Source organism: Notolepis coatsorum (assembly GCF_963971535.1).
Source record: "Notolepis coatsorum genome assembly, chromosome: 6".
Lineage (NCBI taxonomy): Eukaryota > Metazoa > Chordata > Actinopteri > Aulopiformes > Paralepididae > Notolepis > Notolepis coatsorum.
In genome coordinates this window covers 100,899,240-100,910,126 of record NC_140170.1, presented here as the reverse complement: position 1 = coordinate 100,910,126, position 10,887 = coordinate 100,899,240, and positions in this window count along the sequence as shown.

The following is a 10,887-nucleotide window of genomic DNA, read 5'->3' as shown; positions in this document are numbered from 1 at the left end:
AGGTTTGAGGCTGTGAATAAAAACACCAGCCTACAAACCACGGCAATGGGGGGGGGGGGGTCTGCTGATGGAGACTCAGTGTTCAGGGTAACAGAGCATGAGGTGAGACGGATCTTTAAAAAAGTGAATATCAGGAAGGCAGCAGGACCGGACGGCATCCCCGGCCGCGTCCTAAAAGTCTGTGCCGACCAACTGGCCCCGGTATTCACTGACATCTTCAACCTGTCCTTGGAACAGGCTGTCATCCCCACCTGTCTGAAGAAGTCCACCATCATCCCTGTACCCAAAAAATCTACGCCCGCTTGCCTCAACGACTACCGCTCTGTAGCCCTCACCTCCATAGCCATGAAGTGCTTTGAGAAGCTAGTGAAGGGCTACATCTGTTCCTCCCTCCCCATCAACCTGGACCCTCTGCAATTTGCATATCGCCCCAACAGGTCCACGGAGGACGCCATAGCCCATGTGCTGCACACAGCAGCATCACACCTGGACAAGAGGCAGGGGAACTATGTGAGGATGCTGTTCATCGACTACAGCTCAGCATTCAATACCATAGTCCCCTCCAAACTCATAGCCAAGCTCAGGGACCTGGGCTTGAACTATGACCTCTGCCAGTGGGTCTTGGACTTCCTGACGGGCAGACCCCAGGTGGTAAGAGCAGGCAACTGCACCTCCTCATCCATCACGCTCAACATAGGGGCCCCCCAGGGCTGTGTTCTGAGCCCCCTCCTCTACTCCCTGTACACACATGACTGCGTAGCACAGCGGAACAACAACACCATCATCAAATTTGCTGATGACACAGTAGTGGTGGGCCTGATCTCTGCTAACGACGAAAGTGCCTACCTGGAAGAGGTAGAGAACCTGTCACAGTGGTGTCAGGAGAACTGCCTCTCCCTGAACGTCAGCAAAACAAAAGAGATGATTGTGGACTTCAGGAGGTCGGGGGTCAAGGACTACAGCCCCCTCAGCATCGACGGGGCACCGGTTGAGAGAGTGAACAGTTTCAAGTACCTCGGAGCCCACATATCCGAGGATTTGACATGGACCACACACATTGACAGTGTTGTGAAGAAGGCACGACAACGCCTCTACTTCCTCAGGCGCCTAAGGAAGTTCCAAGTCAGTCAGAAGATCCTTAGGAACTTCTACTCATGTACAATAGAGAGCATCCTGACTGGCAACATCACCTCCTGGTTTGGGAATAGCACTGCACAAGACCGTAGCAGACTACAAAGAGTGACACGTTCAGCCGAACGCACAATTGGAGGGGGGCTTCCCACCCTCCAGAACATTTACAACAAGCGGTGCAAGGGGAAGGCTAAGAGAATTATTAAGGACTCGAGCCACCCAAACAACTGCCTCTTTGAACTGCTGCGGTCAGGCAAGCGATACCGGAGTCTTAAGGCGAGCACAGAAAGACTCAGAAGAAGCTTCTATCTCCAGGCCATCAGGCTGCTAAACGAACTATAAACACTATGCAACAACCATCAAATGCACACAGCACACACACCCACACGCACACTCACTTAAACAAACAACACACTGCAGCACCCACTCTCCACACTTTAGATCACACAAACACACTTTATATTTATTGATAAAGGATTTGCACTACAACTCGTACACCTACTGTAAATTGTACCTAAATTGCACCTCATCCCATTTCTGCCTTGCACTATATAGTATTGTATATTAGTACACTACACAGTATTGTATATTATATGGTAACTCAGTTACGTCTACTCTGCATCGAACATTGTACATATGTCTATACTGAACACTGTGACCTCATTTTTTTACTTCTAATTTACATGCTATACTATGTTTTTATTTCATACTTATCTTGTCTTGCACAGTCTCTGGAGCGTAACAGTAAGAAGCATTTTGTATAAAAGTATTCTGTACTTCTGTATGACAACTATTAAAGAAACTTGAGAAACTTGAAACTTGTCGTTCCCCTGGGCGCCTTGGGGATTCAATGACAGGTCTAAATAGCCTGTTCATTGATGTGGTTGTGTCCCGACGCACGCATAGTGCTAGCTCGGGGTGTTCTGTAATCAGGCGACTGACTGGCACGCCTTGGTTGCTTGGGGTTAAAACGGCGTTTTTATAAAGCAACTGGGATGGAGGTTTTTTCCTCTTCTGACGACCTGTTTTGGTTGTCGACGGATTCTCGTTCATATCTGGGGGATGATGACGGAATGGATCTGAACATATGAAGAGGGGTCTCACGCCCTGGGGGTGGGCCACCGGGCGCGGTTCGCCCCGAACGTCTGAGTGGCGCCTTCTTTTCATGTTTAAGATCAACACGCATATCTGCCCCTTCTCCTGGAGTAGGCATGTCGGCGTGGTTAGGGCACGGGACTGGTTCTGGTCACGCTGGTCCGGATCAGTTAAACCCGTTGTCCGCCGGGGATGCAGATCTGCTGTTCTGGTACCCTGAGGGACTTGGGCTTTTTTCAGGGGGAAAAATGCCAGGTCGGTCCGGGTGTCACAGGGTTAAGCGCTATGGAGACCCTGGTTGGGTACATTTTGTACTCAGCACTGTCGTAATGGCTTACGGCCATGCCAACCTGTACACACTCGATCTCGTCAGATCTCGGCCACTACACAGGTTGGTCCTGGTTAGTACTTGGTTGGGAGACCGCCTGGGAATACCAAGTACGGTGTGCTTGGGGCTGGTTCTCCATTCTTTTCGCTCCTCTCTCACGCATGGCGAAGAGGGGCCTGTTGGGGTGGTCTTTGACCTCCTCGGGGGACCCTGTGCTCCCCGTATCACCGGGCCCGGTCCGAAGTAATGTTTTCGTTGACCCGTAGGCTCGGGATAACACTGTTGGAAACTGGAACACGGGTACTGCGGTAGTGCCGCAGGTACGTTTTTGAGTTTTTTCCTGAGGGGTTATGGGACCAACCACCGCATAGGGTAACGACTAGGTGGTTGGTTCTCTGGTGTGTTGGAGCAGTGTCAACTCCCAGGTTAACCGGTTGAGGGTGCCCCTGCACGTTCATGATGTCTGCCAATCGTGTCAGCCTTCTCTGCCTCAACCCCTCTGGGTGGGTTTTTTTTAAATGGAGGCTTGGTCATGCAACAACGCCAGCATGCGCCCCTTCCACCGGGGCGGCTGTGTTCAGCTGTCCCCTCTGGCGCCTGTCTCGTCCGCAAGTCAAGTCAAGTCAAGAGTTTTATTTGTCACGGCATACGGATATACAATGAAATGCGGGTGGTCTTGCCCGCAACGATGTGCAATTGGTACAACATAAAACATATAATAGAATCCAATACAAAAACTGTGTGCAATAAAATTGTGCAATAACAGGTAGCAGGTAACAATAAATTTGTGCAATGACGGGTAACAGTTGACAGTTAACAGTAGTAGTAATAGTAGTGCAATACACTGTTACTGTTGCTAATACTAATTTAAAGTGGCCTTTCCTTTTGGCAATAAGTGAGGGTGCGTGCGGCCTGAGTGTGTTCCCGCTCATGCTAAAGTGTTACAGTGGTACTCAATGTTCATTGTTCAGGACTCTGATGGCCTGGGGGAAGAAGCTGAGCCTAAGCCGCTCTGTCCTAGTAGCTGGGGTTCGCAGGCGTCTGCCTGACCTCAGCAGCTGGAACAGGCTGTTATTGGGGTGGTGAGGGTCTTTCATTATCCTGCAGGCTCTGGATTTGCACCTCTTGTTGTATAGGACCTGCAGGGGAGGTAGTGCAATACCCGTGGTACGCTCGGCTGAGCGCACCACTCTCTGTAGGGCCTTCTTGTCCTGTGCCGTGCTGTTGCCATACCAGGCAGTGATGTTTCCAGTCAAGATGCTCTCTACAGCTCCGGAGTAGAAGAACTGGAGTATCTTCCCAGATACTCTGAACTTCCTTAACACTATGGCCACCAAGGACGCCTTACCTCGTCATTCCCCGCCATGCTAATTCTGCCAATGACGGCGTAACACGTCATTGAGATCAATATTTCAAAAATCTGTGATCGCAATCATATTTCTCCCGCGGAGACTTGAGATCTACTGTTGATCCCCTCTCAACTCTCCAGCGGTTCAAGAGCGCCATCTGGTGGCCGATTGGCGGATCGCCCAAACCGGAAACCGGAAACTGGTGCTCATCCAAAATCGGTCCGACCACTCGCTATAGGTCCCGGGACTCGGGCTCGACACAATGGATAGCGATCCGTTACCAATAACTCGATAAACAACATGATTTGGACGTATATACTATTATACAACCTGGAGATGGATTGCATATTTCAACATCCCATAATAGGAATATTTTTGCTCCACGCTCATCGCCCAACGGCCCGAGGAGACTGGGGTAAGATTCAGCGTATTTTTTTACCGCGTTCGATACAAACTGCTCTAATGATCATATCACCCACACTAGATGAATCATCTAACGTTGGCCACGGAATTATAAACGACCCCCCCCCCATCCCAAGGCCAGATTAAGACTTCAGAGGCCCCTCGGCCAGATTCTTGTGGAGGCCCCCCCACACACACATACACGTGCATGCACGCACAGTGGCGTTTTTATTTGTCACTTTAAAAAATACATAGAATATTTAGAAGTGGTGGGCTCTGAGGGCCAAGCTAAAAGGACTTTGATCACCCCTGCCCACTTTGACAACCTAGGATGGCTTAGAGTAGACGACAGAGTACAGCAACTTGCAATGGGCCTGGTCTACAAGATACACTACACGACCAAGGTACCCATGTACATGTCAAAATACTTCCCAAAGGTCAGTGAATACCATGATCACAACACAAGAGGGAGCTCCACAAATCATGTTAAACCCAGATTCGGCTCAAACAAGGGACTAAACACGTTTAGCTATTATGCCACATCAATGTGGAACGCCCTACCCAAAGCTGTAAAGGAATGTGAATCACTACCCACTTTCAAAAACACTCTCAAAGAACACCTACGGGAGACTGCAATTCGAAACTGGCCCCTGTAAATGTCCTAACACAACCCCCTCCAATGTACAGTAAATGACAAAGTATGGTTTTGTCAATATTCCAATGTACAGTTTTGCTTGTACAGTTGTACAGTGTCCCCCACCCACCCACCGAACCACCTCCAATGTGCAGTCCCCCCCACGCCCCAACCCCACCCCACCTACCCAACCTCCTCCAATGTACAGTTTCTACGTCAAATGTATATACTCTCTTTTCTGGACTCTTTTCGTATCACAAACAGTACTGTATTTGCAAATCTGGTATGTCATAAATGTATAGATGTAGCAGTACTGTCTATCTGTATGTCATGTATGTCATATATGTTATGATGAATTGAAAATGGGGGACCCTGATGTAAACAAGACGAAAGTCTTTCTCTGGTCTGCATCCCCTTAACAATTATTGAGCTGTACTGTACTGTACCCATTCTACAATCTGTTAATAAAGTTTTCAATCAATCAATCAAGAAGAGAAAAGAAACACATCATGTTTAGATGGGGGGATGGCGCCATCCTCAGGAAGAAAAAAAACATGCACACACTTTGGAGACAAGAATATAATATTAGAATAGTAAGCTTACTTTTACGTGAATGTCAATTTAAATTATAATTAGGGAAGGGAGGGTGTTGAAATGTGTTTTTGTCCTGTGTTACTGTCTGTGAATTAATGAATTAATGAAAATTGTATTTAACAGATTGCAGAATGGGTACAAATAATACAGTACGGCTCAATACACACAATTGTTAAGGGGATGCAGACCAGAGAAAGACGTTTGTCTTGTTTACATCAGGGTCCCCCATTTTCAATTCATAGTGACATGTATGACATGCACAACATATGACATCATGACATTTATGGTATAGGGACATACATGACATACAGGTATATAGTACTGTTACATTTGTGACATATATGATATGCAAATATACAGTACTGTTACCCATAGATCCTGACAGAGAGTATATACATATGATGGGGAGGGGACTGTACATTAGGAGGGGGTGGGTGGGTGGGAGAGAAATATACATACGGTGGGGAGAGAATATATACATTACATACGGTGGGGAGGGGACTGTCTGTATGTATGTATGTATGTATGTATGTATGTATGTATGTATGTATGTATGTATGTATGTATGTATGTATGTATGTATGTATGTATAAAAGAAAAAAAATACAATAGAAATATTGACTGACGTTTCTTAGGCGACTCTTTCGAAGTTGGTTAAGGTTAGAGTATGGAATCAGGGCTGGTGTTCTATCGCCCTTTAACCAACTTCGAAAGAGTGCCTAAGCTTAACCGGTGAAAGAAAGAGGCGTCACACGATTGGCGCTACCAGAAACGTCAGTGGCCAATCAGAGCGCAGAACGCGAACGCGGAACTGGAAATCCGTTGGTAAAAGTATTCAGGCGTCGGGGCTGGGATGTGGAGATGCAAGTTTTGACTTTTTATTGCTGTTTTTACCTCAAACGGAAAACCTCAAACTCTTATGAAGAGGAGAAAAAATACTGCCACTTGCAGACGGCAGGGTGGGACATACTGTATATTTTAGTTGATGAAATATTTTAGTTGATGAAATATGTTTTCATTCAGTGTCACAGTATGACATCGATCTCCAAAAAAAAATTAAGAAATTAAATGTGGGGCCTCTAGTGACGAGGGGCCTCCAAAAGAAAAGAAAATAAAAGTAAAAAAAATAATAATAATTTGGGGCCTCTAGTGACGAGGGGCCTCCAAAAGGCCTCTAGTGACGAGGGGCCTCCAAAAGGCCTCTAGTGACGAGGGGCCTCCAAAAGGCCTCGAGTGACGAGCGGCCCCCAAAAAAAAAAAAAAAAAAAAAAAGTTAAAATTTTTTTTTTAATTATTTGGGGCCTCTTGTGACGAGGGGCCTCCAAAAGGCCTCTAGTGACGAGTGGCCTCAAAAAAAATGTAAAGTTAAAAAAAATAAAAATTGGAGGCCCCTCATCACTAGAGGCCCACGGGCCGCGGCCCGGTCGGCCCGGTCGTTAATCCGGCCCTGCCCCATCCGGTCAACATCAGATGATAAGTAGTAACTTCTAGAAGCACGTCCATTTGAAATGTTTTATCTCGCACCAATCGCTATCAAACTGTATTTGATCATCAATATAATGCATTTAGGGCTATAAATCACGTTCTGCAGAATGCTGCAGAAAACGATAAAAACATATTTATACTTTAGACCGTATTTTAGTATGAATATGTGAATGAAAAAGTATAACGTTGCTACATCCTGAACGATAGATAATTGACGTTGAATGGGCCATAGTAATGTCAATTTAGCAATACAATTTAAAAAGTTATAGCCCTGCAAAGAAGGGGAACTTCTCCATAGACAAATAGAGCTGGCAGAGGATGGTATAATGATGTACATAAGCCTGGCAAAGAAAGTGTTAACTGTCTCAGGTGGTAGAGGCGCTGCTTCGCCTTTTTTAAGACTGAGTCTATGTGTGTTGTCCATGTCAGGTCCTCTGAGATGTGGACCCCAAGGTACTTGAAGCTGCTCACCCTGTCCACGGTAGCCCCGTTTATCCTCAGTGGTGTGTGTGTCTCCTGCTGTCTCCTCCTAAAATCCACGATCAGCTCCTTGGTTTTACCAATGTTCAGGAGCAGGCTGTTGTCCTGGCACCAGCGTTCCAGTACCTCAACCTCCTCCCGGTAGGCCTTCTCGTCGTTGTCCGAGATCAGCCCCACCACCAGGGTCGGGGCTAGGGGGTGGCTACTTGGGCTCAAGCCCCAAATGTTTTCTGAAAAGCCTGAATCTATTTAAAAAAAATAAAAAATAAAAATTATAATTTTTTTTTTTTTTGACAATTCATCATTGTTACATGAAAATATGTTTGCACCAGATTTAGCAGAAGCTAATTTCCATCTGTGGTCTATCCAGCTGCTAACTGTATTTGAGTGAGTTAAGTCTTGGTGTTATGGTAGACTCAGACCTAAGCTTTAAATCACAATCAACAAGTTGACAAAAACTTAATTCTTCCACCTTAGAAACATAGCTAAAGTACGGCCATTTATAAATCAAAAGGACGCTGAAAACCAGATCCATGCCTTTATCTCAAGCCAACTCGACTACTGTAATGCACTCCTTACCGGCCTCCCGAAAAAATACGATGATAACTATTTTATTGCAATGCACTATTGCATTATTTTATTCTATTTTACTAACAATTTTATTGCACTGCACTATTTTACTTTGTATCAGTGAATCATAGACGCCTGGCCATAAGAGCATTCGGAGCATCTCTGCTCTCCCACTATTGAACTCGGGGGAGCAAAGGTATGCTCTTGCTCCACCACTTTTTGATCATATGAAAAATATGATATACCCCCCCCCAATATATAAATCTAACCATAACTACGTTATGGTTAACTGAGTTTTATAGTGAAAAGAGCAGCTTTATTGGTCAAGATTGAAGGCTCTATATTGCAGGAAATTGCATGTACAGGTTAATTAAATTCAAAAAAAATCTGCCGTGGAGGGGGTCATGCCTGACCCCGTCCAAACCACCCCTTGCCTGCCAAAAAATAAAAAATAAAATAAAAATAAAAATAAAAATATAACGCAGGCACCTATCTGGGCTAAGCCCCGGATCTCCTACAATCCTAAATCCGCCCCTGCCCACCACCACTGTGTCGTCCGCAAACTGGAGTTGGAGCTGAACTTGGCCACACAGTCGTGTGTGTGTAGTGAGTACAGCAGGGGATTCAGAACACAGCCCTGGGGGGACCCGATGCTCAGGGTGATGGTGTTGGAGGTCTGACCCCCCACCCTGACCGCCTGGGGCCTTTCGCTCAGAAAGTCCAGTATCCAGGCGCTCAGAGCAGAGCTCAGACCCAGCTCGGTCAGCTTGTCCACCAGTCTGGTGGGGACTATGGTGTTGAACGCTGAGCTGTAGTCAATGAACAACAGTCTCACATAGCCGCCCTTCTGGCGGTCAAGGTGAGAGAGGGTTCTGTGCAGTACTTGGGAGCCCGCGTCGTCAGAGGACCTGTTTGGCCTGTATGCAAATTGCATAGGGTCCATATCACTGGGGAGGGAGGCACAAATGTGATCCTTGACCAGCCTCTCGAAACATTTCATGGCCACAGAGGTGAGTGCCACCGGTCTGTAGTAATTGAGACATGTTGGGGAGGGTTTCTTTGGTACAGGGATGATGGTACTGTAGACATCTTGAAGCAGGCAGGGACCACTGACTCCGCCAGGGATCGATTAAATATGGCGGTGAACACAGGGGCTAGCTGGTTAGCACAGGACTTAAGTATGCGTCCTGTTATTCCATCTGGGCCAGCAGCTTTTCTGGTGTTCACCTGCATAAATGCTCTTCTCACACTGTGTACCAACAATGAGAGAGCCCCCCCCCTCCACAACAGCCGGCGCGCCAGTGACGTCACTAGCCGTTGAGCTAGCGGCACCACTGTCTGCACCAAACCGAGCGTAGAAAGAGTTGAGTTTGTCCGCGAGAGAGGCGTCGTCGCTCCCCATTGAGGGGGCGCTGACTTTGTAGTCAGTTATCGTCCTCAGCCCCCGCCATAAGCCTCTTGTGTCGTTTTGTGCCATTTGTGTCTCTGTTTTACAGCCTTGCGCAGAGTATAGACTGTAGCCTTGTACTCCTCCATGTTTCCTGACTCTCTGCCCAGGTTGTAGGCAGTGGTGCGGGATTTCAGAGCTGCTCTGATAGTACTACCCACGGTTTCTGGTTAGGGAAGACCCGCACCTTTTTAGTAGGGACAATACTATCAGCCAGTGTTGTAATGAAGCATACAACGCTGTCCGCGAACTCGCTGACGTCACTGGCGCTTCCTTGAAACATATCCCAGTCGACGTCCTCGAGAGCGTCCTGAAGCGTGGCCTCTGATTGGTCGGTAAATTTTTTTGTCTCACGTGACGCCGTTGTTTGTAAACGGGATAGAGGAAGATGGCGTCATGATCGGACGTGCTGGTATCCCCCGCCAATACAGCCTTGTAGCCGGCTCTGAACGGGGTGTAGCAATGGTCAAGCGTATTCCCTCCTCTGGTGGAGCAGGCGATGTGCTGAAAGAAGGATGGCATCACTTTTTTCAGATTTGCCTGATTGAAATCGCCAGCTACGATCATGGCTGCGTCCGGGTGCTTAATCTGGTGTTTGTTGAGATTCTCCGCCAGTTCCGCCAGGGCCCTGACGGTGTTTGCTTGGGGAGGGATGTATACTGCGGTCATGATGACCGCTGTAAACTCTCGGGGAAGGTGGAAAGGGCAACTTAGAATGGAGAGATGTTCCATGTCCGGGGAGCATGAACAGGAGAGTACCTTTACCTCCTTGGGGCTAGTCCAGCCATTGTTTGTAATGAGGCAGACTCCCCCGCCGACGCTCTTACCGGAGGCTTCCGTGCGATCCGCACGGAAGACGGTGAAGGAGTCCGAGGGAGAGACGCTGTGATCCGGAGTCGCTGGCTTTAGCCATGTCTCCGTAAAGCACAAGATGTTGACGTCCCTCACTTCTCGTTGGAATCGGACCCTCGCTCTCAAATCGTCCATCCTCCCCTCCAACGAACGTGCATTCGCCAGAAAGATTGATGGAATTGCCGGGCGGTAAGCAGATCTTTTTAACCTCAGTCTGATTCCTCCTCTCTTCCCTCTGTGTTTCTTCTTGCCGGCTCCTTTGTCCTTATCCCGCCTGATCTCCGGTGGCCAATCTAGGCATAAAGTGTCTCTCTAAACTCCTCTTTGAGTCCGGAGTTTAGGTCCATAAGTGACTGGCGGTCGTATGACGTCCCCGCCAGTGATGTTTCCATAAAAAAAGTAGTAAAAACAAACATAATAACTAAAAGTGTGCACAATCGTTGCTGAGCGAAACCGACGGCGACTAACCTGGGTCGCGCCATCTTATGACATTGGGTCTCATTCTCCAACATTTCCCAAA